This window comes from Perca flavescens, chromosome 14 (genome assembly GCF_004354835.1).
Source record: "Perca flavescens isolate YP-PL-M2 chromosome 14, PFLA_1.0, whole genome shotgun sequence".
Classification (NCBI taxonomy): Eukaryota; Metazoa; Chordata; class Actinopteri; order Perciformes; family Percidae; genus Perca; species Perca flavescens.
The window spans coordinates 3,481,840-3,495,445 of NC_041344.1; positions in this window are offsets into that span (position 1 = coordinate 3,481,840).

Here is a 13,606-nt window from a genome sequence, read left to right on the forward strand (position 1 = left end):
ATTAAAGAGGAACAGGAGGAACTGTGGAGCAGTCAGGAGGGAGAGCAGCTTCAAGGGCTGGAGGAGGCTGATATCACCAAGTTCCCATTCACTCCTGTCCCTGTGAAGAGTGAAGATGATGAAGAGGAAGCTGAGTCCTCACAGCTTCATCAGAGACAAACTCAACACATGGAAACAGAAGGTAATTGTGACTTTATTTATTTTAACTTTAAATTTTTCACCCCCCATGACATAAAAAAACGACATTGTTAACAAAATATAATAAGAACAATGTGTCACATCCCTTCAATTATCCCCCACCAAACTAACCCATTTCAGGTCCGAAGCCCCATGACCTGAAATCCCCCATACTAACAGGGACTCCCAGTGTCCTTGACTCCCAAAACAACGGATCAGTCCAATATCAGAACAATATCAGGATATAGTCACAAAAAGGGTTTCATGTGTTTGAACAGGAGAAGTATAGTTAAAGGTCCAATATGTAACACTGACAGCTAGTGTTTGAAATAGTTACTGCAGTACAAATTCAAAATACTGGAGAGAGTCGTCTCCCCCGCCCCCTCCTGCCCAATTCAATTTTATTTATAGTATCAAATCATAACAAGAGTTATCTCAAGACACTTTACAGATAGAGTAGGTCTAGACCACACTCTATAATTTACAAAGCCCCAACAATTCCAACAATTACAGTAATTCCCTCAAGAGCAAGCAGTGCGACAGTGGCGAGGAAAAACTCCCTCTTGGGAAGAAACCTCGGACAGACCCAGGCTCTTGGTAGGAGGTGTCTGACGGGCCGGTTGGGGGTGTGATGAACAGTGGCGATAATAGTCACATTAATAATGGAACAGTGACTGGATGTAGCGGGGAGCTGCAGGGTTCAGCAGGAAGCAGCAGGGTTCAGCAGGAAGCAGCATGACATTGCAGGGCATCGCTGAGCTCGGCAGGGAGTGCAGCAGGACAACGGCGACAGCTGGAACCAGGATCTTGGTGCCAACGTTCTCCAAGGAAATACGCTGGGGGAAAAAACATAAGGACTCCGGGGAGTAAACTCCCCAGAAGCTAGGATTAGTAACAAGCATTTCTGGGACTGGATACACACAAATAGTAATAGTAAAAGTAAATAGTAAATAGAAAATAGAAAGGGAGAGGAGAGAGCAGCTCAGTGTGTCAGAGGAAGGAAGTCCCCCGGCAGTCTAGAACTATAACAGCGTAACTATAACAGCGTAACTAAGAGAGACAGGTCATAAGGAGAGGTAGCTTTTTCGGGCTTAGAACTCTCCCCCTGCTGGATCGGGCTTGGCTGGCCTGCCTCCCTCTACTTTGTTATGTATTATTAATCTAACAATTATGAAGAGAAGCAGGTGGGCCAGTTAGGTGAACACTGCAACTCCTCACTCCCTAACTATAAGCTTTATCAAATAGAAGAGTTTTAAGTTCATTCTTGAAAGCGATTACAGTGTCTGCCCCCCGAACCCAGATCGGGAGCTGGTTCCATAAGAGAGGAGCCTGATAACTGAAGGCTCTGGCTCCCATTCTACTTTTAGAGACTCTAGGTACCAACAGTAACTCTGCATTCTGGGAGCGCAGTGCTCTAGTGGGACAATAGGGTATTAGGAGCTCTTCTAGATATGATGGTGCTAGACCATTTAGAGCTTTGTAGGTCAATAGAAGGATTTTAAACTCAATCCTGGATTCAACAGGAAGCCAATGCAGAGAAGCTAATACAGGAGAAATATGATCTCTTTTCTTAGTTCTTGTGAGAACACGCGCTGCATCATTCTGGATCAGCTGGAGAGTCTTAAGGGACTTATTTGAGCAACCTGACAGTAGGGAATTACAATAATCCAGCCTGGAAGTAACAAATGCATGGACTAGTTTTTCAGCGTCGTTTTGAGACAGGATATTCCTAATTTTAGCAATGTTACGAAGATGAAAAAAGGCTGTTCTTGAGGTTTGTTTTAGATTGGCATTAAAGGATATATCCTGATCAAAAATAACTCCTAAATTTCTGACAGTAGTGCTGGGGGCCAGGACAACACCATCCAGAGTAGCTATATCTTTAGATAATGAAGTTCTGAGGTGTTTAGGTCCCAGCACAATAACTTCAGTTTTGTTAGGGTTTAACATCAGAAAATTATAGGTCATCCAGGATTTTATATCTTTAATACACGCTTGAAATTTAGCTAGCTGACTGGTTTCGTCTGGTTTGATTGACAAGTATAATTGGGTGTCATCCGCATAACAGTGAAAGTTAATTGAGTGTTTCCTAATAATATTGCCTAGAGGAAGCTTATATAAGGAGAATAGAATTGCTCCAAGCACTGAGCCTTGAGGAACCCCATGGCTAACTTTAGCGTACTTGGAGGATTTATCATTAACATTAACAAATTGAGATCGATCAGAGAAATAGGACTTAAACCAGCTTAGAGCAATTCCTTTAATGCCAACCAAGTGTTCCAATCTCTGTAACAGGATTGAATGGTCAATAGTGTCAAATGCAGCACTAAGATCTAGTAAAACAAGTATGGAGACAAGTCCTTTGTCTGCAGCAGTTAAAAGGTCGTTAGTAATTTTCACCAGTGCCGTCTCTGTGCTATGATTCTTTCTAAATCCTGATTGAAAGTCATCAAATAAACTATTGCTATGTAGAAAATCACATAAGTGATTAGCAACTACCTTCTCAAGGATCTTGGAGAGAAAGGGAAGGTTAGATATAGGTCTATAGTTTGCTAAGACCTCAGGATCGAGGGTGGGTTTTTTCAGAAGAGGTTTTATCACAGCTACTTTAAATGACTGCGGTACATAACCTGTTAGTAAGGACATGTTGATCATATCTAGTAATGAAGTGTTTACCACGGGTAACGCTTCTTTGAGTAGTCTCGTTGGGATGGGGTCTAAGAGACAGGTAGATGGCTTAGCTGAGGATATCTTTAACATTAATTGTTGTAGGTCTATAGGATAAAAGCAGTCTAAGTATATGTCGAGACTAGTCGTTATTTCTAGCGGTCCTGCGTTGAAAGGTGAACCATCAGAAGTTGAGGGCAAAAGGTGATGAATTTTATCTCTAATTGTTGTAATTTTATCATTAAAGAAGTTCATGAAGTCATCACTACTCAGAGCTAGAGGAATAGATGGCTCAGTAGAGCTGTGGCTATCTGTCAGCCTGGCTACAGTGCTGAAAAGAAACCTTGGGTTGTTCTTGTTTTCTTCTATTAGTGAAGAGTAATAGTCTGATCTGGCCTTTCTTAGGGCCTTCCTATAGGTTTTCAGACTTTCTTGCCAATCCAAACGGGATTCCTCCACTTTGGTGGAACGCCACTTACATTCAAGTTTCGAGATTTGTTTTAATTTACGAGTTTGGGAGTTATACCAAGGTGCTAATTTCCTTTGCTTCATCATCTTCTTTTCAGGGGAGCAACAGAGTCTAAGGTCGTCCGTAGGCAAGTCGTAAAATCACGTCAACAAATGTATCAATTTGAGAGGGACTGAGGTTAACATAGAGGTCCTCTGTTATGTTAAGGCATGACATAGACTGGAATGCTGTTGGAATATCTTCTTTAAATTTAGCTATAGCACTGTCAGATAGGCATCTGGTGTAGAAGCTTTTATCTAATTTAATATAGTCAGGTAGTAAGAATTCGAAAGTGATTAAAGAGTGATCTGACAATACCGAATTCTGCGGAAATATTATTAAATCCTCAATTTCAATACCATATACCAGCACAAGGTCGAGGGTGTGGTTAAAACAGTGCGTCGCCTTGTGCACACTCTGACTGAAACCGATTGAATCCAGTAATGAGTTGAAAGCAGTACTAAGGCTATCATTGTCAACGTCTACATGGATATTAAAATCACCTACAATAAGTACTTGGTCTGATTTAAGGACTAAACATGATAAAAACTCTGAGAATTCAGATAAAAATTCTGAATACGGACCTGGAGCCCTGTAAATAACAACGAATATAATTGGCTGAAATGTTTTCCATTTAGGATGTTGAAGATTAAGAACAAGACTTTCAAAGGAGTTATAATTTAATTTAGGTTTAGGAGTAATTAACAGGCTTGCATCAAAGATGGCTGCAACTCCCCCTCCTCGGCCTGAGCCTCTAGGAATTTGAGTATTAATATGACTGGGAGGAGTGGCTTCATTTAGACTAACATAGTCTTCATGGCCCAGCCAGGTTTCAGTAAGACAAAATAAATCAATGTTGTTATCTGATATCAACTCGTTAACCAATAATGTTTTAGAAGACAGAGATCTAATATTTAATAGTCCACATCTAATTTTCCTATTTTGTTCTATCGTTGCAGTCGTTTTAATTCCAATTAGGTTGTTAAGTATAGCGCATCTGTTGTTTACCTTTGATTTAACCGATCTGAGTCGGGGAACAGACACCGTGCTTATTAGACTATGAGTGGGTGACTGCTCCAACGGAAGCACCGGGGGGCGCGTAGTACTGCACCCCTGATTACTAATATCAAACTTGGGTTGTCATGGTTTATGTCTAATAAACTCGGTCAGATTTTTTGATATCAGAGCAGCTCCGTCCCAGGTGGGATGAATGCCGTCTCTCTCCATCAGACCAGGTTTTCCCCAGAACGCCCCCCAGTTATTCACATAGCCCACATCATTAGCTGGGCATCACCCCGACAACCAGCGGTGGAAGGATGACGTACGGCTGTACATTTCATCATTGGTCAGGTTTGGCAGGGGTCCAGAGAAAACTACTGAGTCCGACATTGTCTTTGCGTATGCACAAAGTGACTCAACATTCAATTTAGTGATCTCCGATTTACGACCATTACCCCCTACGTGAAGTATGATCTTACTGTATTCACGCTTCTTTTTAGCCAGCAGCTCTAGATGGGTTTCTATATCGCCCGCTCTGGCCCCGGGGACACATATGACCGTCGGTACTGTAGCCGCCGGGGCCGCCGGCTTCACATATCGCAGTATAGAGTTCCCAATAACCAGAATTGGCTTCTCAGCGGGTGTATCACTGAGTAGGGAGAACCTGTTAGAGAGGCGAAGACGCTCCGGTTTAGAGCGACCGTCATCATGTGCACTCCCTGGTCTAGATCTAACGCTACGCTTCCCTCGGACAGTCACCCACTCGCAAGGCTGCTCGGGGTCTGACGGGGGACAGCTAGCAGAAGTTAAAGAAGCTACAGAAGCTACAGTATGGTGGTCCGCATTAACTACATGGTGCTGGCTAGCTACGGAAGCATACGATTCTGATTCCATGGTGCGGAGCCATAACTCAAATTCACTAAGCCTTGCCTCCAGAGCAGCAAATATACTACATTTATTACATGTATCGTTATCACTAAAGGAGGCAGAGGAATAGCTAAACATTTGACACACAGAGCAAGAGAAAGCAGGAGAGGGAGAGGAATTAGCCATTGCTAATGGCTAAGCTAAAGTAGCTAACAGCGTTTTAACAATTGTAAATTCAGCGAGTCAGTCACTGTAAGTGAAGCTAAGTATAAGTGCTTGAGTAAAACAATTATAATTCAAATGCAATCCAGGCAAAAAGCCGCTAATTTAACCAGTAAAGCAGAGTTCAATAAGTTTTTGCCGGAGCAGCAAACTAGCGTTTGTAACACGGGAAGTGACACAATACGCTCACCTTACACGTCAGCACGTCAGCAAACATTAGCCATTCTGCAACCCACAAAGGAATTTATACTTCATTCCCCTATTACAGGGATGCTCCACTGGTTAAGTATTGTACTTTCATAAAGTTGGGAAACTTGGAAGAGGTGGATTAAAAATGTTCAGAATTGATGCACCAGAAGATTAAATATCTTCACTTCGCTGGATGCTACATAATATCTTGTCTCCCAGACTCGAAGTTCACGTTGGTTGCCAGGCTGAGACCACAGCATCCAACAATGTTAGACAGCGGAGTAGCTAACGGTAGATACTGGCTATATTGACAGTCATAAAAGCCCGTGCTCACGCGGAGCTCTGTACTGAACTGACAGACACACTTTTTCGGCCTAGAATTGACCGTTCGCTAAAGCCACGCCCCCTAGTTACTGTTACTACGCCCGTCAAACAATTGAGAACCAGACACATAGCCATGGCTGGGTTGAGCTCCATACCTGTTGGTATAAGTGATTGGTTTTGGAGTAATGCAGCAGACATATCCTCCAGGGCACGACAGAAAGAGCTACAATAAAGCAGTGGAGGGATGTGTTCAATGACCTCAACCTCTCGCTGAATTATCTGTGTCGATAGCAACATGTTTTGCTTGACAGGCTAACAGCCGGTCTCACCGCAGTTTGTGAAAATGTCCACGTTATTCTTAATCTATTGATACATGTTCACGGAGACTTTATTCTGGTTTTTTACGTGTAAATGTAACCTTATTTTCTCAGGAAGCGCCCGCGAGGCGGGCCGCTGGGGACGCGCCACAATAACGGGATGGCGGAGGTTTGGTTTAGGAATAAATTTACGGGGAAATGGCGCCTTAAATGCCGGGAGACGTGCCGCGGATTTTCGGGTTTTTATATCACTCCCTACCATTTTTCGTGCTGTGGCAACAAAATACGCTTCACATTTACACGAACTGCCATGAGTTAGCTCGCTAGCTTTACTTACCTTGGAGCAGACATATGTAGCTAGCTATGATTATTAATCTTCGAGGCATTTAGCTGTGAGTGGGGTCTCCCACACCGCTTAATCCATTGTCGGCATCTTTCCGCTTGGGTCTCGGGCTTTGGAAAGGCGGAAAAAAAACGACCCCTCCCTCTAAACTTTTGGGGTACCTGGTGTCAGACTTGCAGGTGCCGTAGGCGCATTGTTTCACCATCTTGCTGAAATCGCAACTTTTGACGGGGGTCCTTCTCCTTAGTTACAGTTGCTGAGCTAGGATTGGACGAGGACCGTTCGTGGGCGGGATTTTACGAACGGTCAATTACAGTAACAACCGCTAAAAACAACCTCTCCGTCCTCTCCACACGCCAGGATAGGACCTGCTGAAAATAGCACTACCTTGCCGTCCTATTCCACCCGACTGAACGCACTACATTGGATAAGAATTGCGGCAACAATTGTTAAACACACTGCAAACTCACAGTCCTCTGTTCCCAATTCAAAACCTCCCTCTCTTGGCTTAAAATAATTCAACATTGTACACGTTGTAAACAGCTGTTTACTCCGGTAACGTTAGCAGTTAGCAGGGTTAGCCAGGAGCAGTCGGGATCACTTTACTGGCTGTGTCACAATTGTTTTTGCGAGTAACCAACTCGGGTACTCTAGCTGTATAATTCAATACATGAGTACACAAATGTGTAAATGACATAAAATGCCAGTCCCTTGTAGCTGTGATAAATTAGCCCGAAGCTAATGCTTACCTGTTCAGGAGAGGCAAAGAGTCAATTCAACTGTGTCAGCCGAATGCCAACCACGCCAGCCAAGGCTAGTAGAGTCCTCAAAGTACGGAACATAAATACATAAACAGCCATAATAAAAACGTGAGGTAGCATTAGCAAAAGGGAAGCTGAGGTAGCATTAGCAGCTTGGAGCTATGAGTTTTGAAACCGTCTTACCAGAACAATACATCGCGATGCAGGGGTTTAGCGTGCACTAGCATGTCAGGAGCTAACAGTGAACCATTGCCGAAAGTTATCAAGCTACATCAGGCCCTCGTGAGGGCGTGAAGCTAGCAAAAGCCAGTTATTCAGGCAGTTCTAACGTAGGCACTATGCTCCCGGGCGAAATCAGTCCTCGGTGGGTCCCGAACTGCGTCGGTGCTGAAAGGAGACAAAGTCCCGGGCAGCCTCAGGAGAAGCGATCCGTTTCAGTCTGTCTCCGGCCCTAATAAACAAGATGGCAGGGTAGCACAGCGTAGGTCTGAGGCCCAGGTTGTAAAGTTGCTTCATCACATCCCAGTAAGCGGAACGCTTCTCAAAGACCTCGGGTGAGTAGTCCTCAAAGATGTGGATCGGTGAACCCTTGTATGTCAGCTTGCCCCGAAGCCTTCAAGCCTTGCGCACAACCAACCCCCGGGTCTGGAACCTGTGGAAACGCAGCACGACAACACAAGGTTTCTCATCGGGGCCAGGTCTCGGGGTTAACGTTCTGTGAGCTAGCTCTAGTTGCAGTGCTGAATCCAGTATTTGGTTGCCAAGTACCTCAACAAGGAGTTGAGAAAAAAAAAAGCCGTCGGCTGAGCACCTTCAATGTTCTCAGGGAGGCCGACTATTCTAACGTTATATCTTCGGTGTCTGCTTTCAAAATCGATGAGTTTAGCTTGTAGTTTAGCATTCACCTCAGACATCATAGCTAGCTTAGCCTCCACAATCTTCATGTCTTGGCTTGTCGTGTTGGCAAATGTCTCCAATGACGAAAGGCGCTGTTGGTGCTCCAACACAGTAGTCTGGATACTCTCTAGTCTTGCCTCAAGCTTGGAAAACACCGTGTTGAGCTCAGCTTGGAGGAAAGATTTGGAATCAGTCGTAATTGTGACGTTTTGAAGGAGAGCGGAGAACCTCCGTCAGGTTTGAGAAGTCATGTGACTGTGTGTTGATGTAATCGCACAGCCAGCAAACGTTAACGCTTATAGACAAATAATCAGTGCAACTGTCTTCTGTTATCTGAGCCAGTGGAAGCATGTAGATGTTAAACAGAAGAGGCCCCAGGATGGGGCCTTGGGGAACATATTTGTCTGCTCAGATGTTTATCTATAGAGACAAAGTAGTCCTTGTTCTTTAAGTAGGATTCAAACCAGACCAGACAATTAGAAGAAGAATAGGATTAGCCTCAGGTATAATTGTCTTTACAGCACTCGGGCTGAAAATTTGAATGCAGAAACATGAAATACCAGTTTTTTTTAACCACGTTAAGAGATTTGACAAGGGACTGTACTGTTGATGCTGTGTCTGTGTTAACGTCTCTTTCTGTGTGTTTCCTGCAGATGTTGAGCAGCTGTTGGTGGTTAAAGAAGAGGTTCCCCCTGAGCAGCAGGAGTGTAGCTCCAGTGTGGACCAGCAGGAGCCAGAGCCCCCCCCACACATTAAAGAGGAACAGGAGGAACTGTGGAGCAGTCAGGAGGGAGAGCAGCTTCAAGGGCTGGAGGAGGCTGATATCACCAAGTTCCCATTCACTCCTGTCCCTGTGAAGAGTGAAGATGATGAAGAGGAAGCTCAGTCCTCACAGCTTCATCAGAGACAAACTCAACACATGGAAACAGAAGTTGATGGAGAGGACTGTGGAGGACCAGAACCAGCCAGGAACTCACATCCACTTTTACAACCAGAGACTGAAGACCAGACTGGAGACTCTTCTGATCCTGAGACTGATGAAAGTGCTGATTGGAAGGAGACCAGAGAACCTCAGTCAGCTTTAAACTCTCTGAAACATGATTCAAGACGTAAGAAACCATTCAGCTGCTCTGAGTGTGGGAGGAGATTTGGCTGCAAGGGAAGTCTGAATAGACACATGATAACTCACACAGGAGAGAAGCCTTTTAGCTGCTCAGCTTGTAATAAATCTTTTACACAGAGTGGAGATTTACAGAAACACATGAGAACTCACACAGGAGAAAAGCCTTTCAGCTGTTCAGCTTGTAATAAATCTTTTACACAGAGTGGAGATTTACAGAAACACGTGAGAATCCACACAGGAGAAAAACCTTTCAGCTGCTTAGTTTGTGATAAAAGATTTTCGCGCAAGGACCATCTGAAACAACACATGTTAACTCATACAGGCTTAAACTTTTCAGCTGCTCAGTCTGTAAGAAATATTTTACACGGAGAGGAAATTTACGGTCACACATGGCCGTAGTCCACACAGGAGAGAAAAGATTCAGCTGCGGTGTTTGTAACAAAAGATTTGCCTGACGTTATGATGTCAAAAGACATAAATGTGTTGGTCTGATGGAAACAGAAGCTGATGGAGAGGACTGTGGAGGACCAGAACCAGCCAGGAACTCACATCCACTTTTACAACCAGAGACTGAAGATCAGGCTGGAGACTCTTCTGATCCTGAGACTGGTGACAGTGCTGATTGGAAGGAGACCAGAGAACCTCAGACAAATTGCTTTCCAAGAAGTTAATCATATCTTTCTCGCCAAACTAAGTTCCTGTGGCTTTCAGGGTTGAGTCCTCTTTTCACCCTGTGTGTAGAGCTCTCTGTTTTAGCTACAGTGTGAAACATCTCACTTCTCTTCCATCTTTGTTCGGAGTCGCATATGCTCAGTAGCTAGGTAAGGACTACTAGCCAGTCAGAAGCAGAGTATGAGGGCGTGCCCTGGCAGTAGCTAGGTAAGGACTACTAGCCAGTCAGAAGCAGAGTATGAGTAATGAGTGAGTGAATATTTGTTCTTGTATTTTATCCTATTAATTATTTCATTTATATTCTGTATGTGTCTGAAATTTCCCAATTTGGGAGTCTATCTATCTATAATTATTATAATAATAATACATTTTATATAGCACTTCATGGTACTCAGACACTTTACAGTAAAACCAGTGCATACTGTATATCACATTAAAAACAGATAAGCACTAAAACCAACCCATAAAACAAGCACATTAGAAGCAATTAAAAACAGTACAAGCAGAAACTATCAGGTGAGAAATGTAAGGCTATTGTATGTGGAAAGCTAATCTGAAGAGGTGTGTTTTGAATGTGTCCAGGTCAGTACAGTCATGGATGTGTATGGGTAGGGAGTTCCAGAGGGAGGGGGCTGTGACGGTGAAAGCTCTGTCACCCCCCCAGGTACGGTGCTTGGTCCTGAGTGGTGGGGAGAGGAGGTTAAGGGTAGGACGGACCCTGGTTGTGGAGGGCTTTGTGGATGAGGAGGAGGACTTTAAACTGGATGTGTTGGGAAACGGGGAGCCAGTGGAGGTTCTGAAAGACAGGAGTGATGTGACCACGGGAATGGGTGTGGGTGAGGAGAGGGGCAGCAGAGTTTTGGATGTATTGGAGTTTATTTAAGGCTTTTGCAGGTGAACCATAGACGATGCTGTTGCATTAGTCAATTCTGGAAGTGATGAAGGTATGAATCAAAGAAAGGGAGGGATGGGCGGAGACGGGCAATGTTTTTGAGGTGAAAGAAGGCAGTTCTGGTTATTTGGTTGATGTGGTTTTCAAAAGTGAGGTTGCTGTCGAAGATGACTCCCAGGTTACGGATGTATGGGGATTGAGACAGGGTGTTCTTTGTGAGGGATTATGGGCCTATTTATATCTATCTATCTATCTATCTATCTATCTATCTATCTATCTATCTATCTATCTATCTATCTATCTATCATCATTACCTCAGCCTGCTATAATATATTGGTATGTGCTGCCCTCTACTGGGCTCAACATGCAACAACTATGGCCCACCAACACAGAAACTACTACACACATCCAACACAATGTACTGGAACACTTCAACATAATTGTCTCTGATCTAATTGTGATTAACAATAAAATGGTCTCTTTCTGTCAAATTTGAAAACATTTATTTATTTAAACAAATTAAAGTTTGAATGAATTCCAGTGTAAGTCTTTTGGTTATTTCTGACTGTCATGTGACCCAGATGATGTCATAACACAGGTATCCAGCCTATGAAGTAAACAACGCCTCTTTATTATCAGGGGTGGAATGTAACTAAGTACATTTACTCCAGTACTGTACTTCAGTCCAAATAATAGTAGATAACTTTATTGTCCCCGTGGGGCCAGTTGGGTTTGCGGCACATTTGCGAGGCACTTCATGACAGGATATCAGACATATGACACAAACAAATAGTCCTTACATCAGACACCGACAGACATAACAGGAAGAATATACATCACACACTACACTACACTATACACCATTGGGTATGACCAGGCCAGCTGGACATCTAGCTTATTTTGAGTGATTTAAGGCTTTTATGGCTTATGGTACAAAAGAAAATTTGGATGTTCTTTGTCAGAGGGGCAGAAATGATGCCTAGATGGCAGTAGTTTCAAATGAGATGCTGGGGGTGGGGGGGTAGTGTGATGGAAGTTTTCCTATAAAGCAGCAGCGTTTAGAAATATCAATGATCAAATGAAAACGAATAACGACTGTTTGAGAATTAAACCAAAGTCTGGTCTTTGAGTATTTATTTACATTTGCAAATGGAGAAAACACAGTTTCAAAGGTACACGCAGCACAACTGAAAATGTCTTTCTAACCTAAAGTCTAAACATCCAAACATCATATAGTGAAGACCTCTGTTAAGCCACCCCTCTAAATGTATCTTTTAGTATGGCCATAGTTGAAAAGAGGACATCATTAACAGTCACACCATTGTCTCACCTTCCCCTCTGCTCTCTGTTCTTAACATTAGCCTAAACAACACTTTTATCTCAGGAGACAGAAACCTTAGTTCTCACTGTTGTAAACAGTCTTCGGCCTTCTCCACTTCTATCTAAGCAAAAAGTCAACAATGTGAGAAGGTTCAGGCTAGTAAAACTAAATAACTCTACTGGGCTATAGTTCACGGTTGCCAACTATTTCACTTGGAGTCTTTTGAATCTACACATGAAGAAGCTAAATCTTGTGGCATTATAAAACAATCAAACCAATGGTTAATATCATTAAACAACCAGTCTGTCTTCAATGTGTTCAGTGCTCGGTAGTGTTATCAGAAAGTAACTTGCTGGCAGTTGTAACTGTTTTTCTGATTGACTTTTTCTGTGACTAATACAGCGAGTTAAAACTCTGTCAATGAAACCAGTATAAAACATTTGGAGCATTTTGTTATTGACGTTAAAAACAAGCAGTTTCTTTAAAAAGTACATTCTTTGCGGTGTCTTAGTGTGCAAAAGATTAGTCCATGAGTTCGATTTAAGCTTGTTGTCCAGCACAATGCCAAGGTATTTGTAGTTTGTAACAACCTGAATATAACCCCCAATTGATAAAAGTGTCGGTGAATTGATGTGACTTTCTAAAATCTATGGACATTTCTTTGGTCTTATTGGTATTTAAAATTAAGTGTGACTTATTGCACTTTCTTCTTCGCTACATTTCAGAGAGAAATATTGTACTTTTTACTCCACTACATTCATCTGTTACAGCTTTAGTTACTAGTTACTTTAGTTACTCCACTAAATTCATCTGTTACAGCTTTAGTTACTAGTTACTTTAGTTACTCCACTAAATTCATCTGTTACAGCTTTAGTTACTAGTTACTTTAGTTACTCCGCTACATTCATCTGTTACAGCTTTAGTTACTAGTTACTTTAGTTACTCCGCTACATTCATCTGTTACAGCTTTAGTTACTAGTTACTTTACACATTAAGATTACTGCACACAGAACACATGTAGTTTATAAAATCTGATGTTTGATTCTAAAGAAAACTAGCCGACAATATAACGGCTACAAGTCCAGCTGAGATGATGAGACCATTAAACACACAACTGGTTGGATCCTTTACTCTTTCTACAATGGGAGAATACTTTACATTCTCCTGATGATACTTACACACTTTTACTGAAGGAACATTTTCACTGCAGGACTTTTACTGTAAAAGACTATTTTTACAGTTTGGCATTAGTACTACGATCTGAATACTTCTTCCAGAACTCTGTGTGTGTGTGTGTGTGTGTGTGTGTAATACATCAGATATAGGT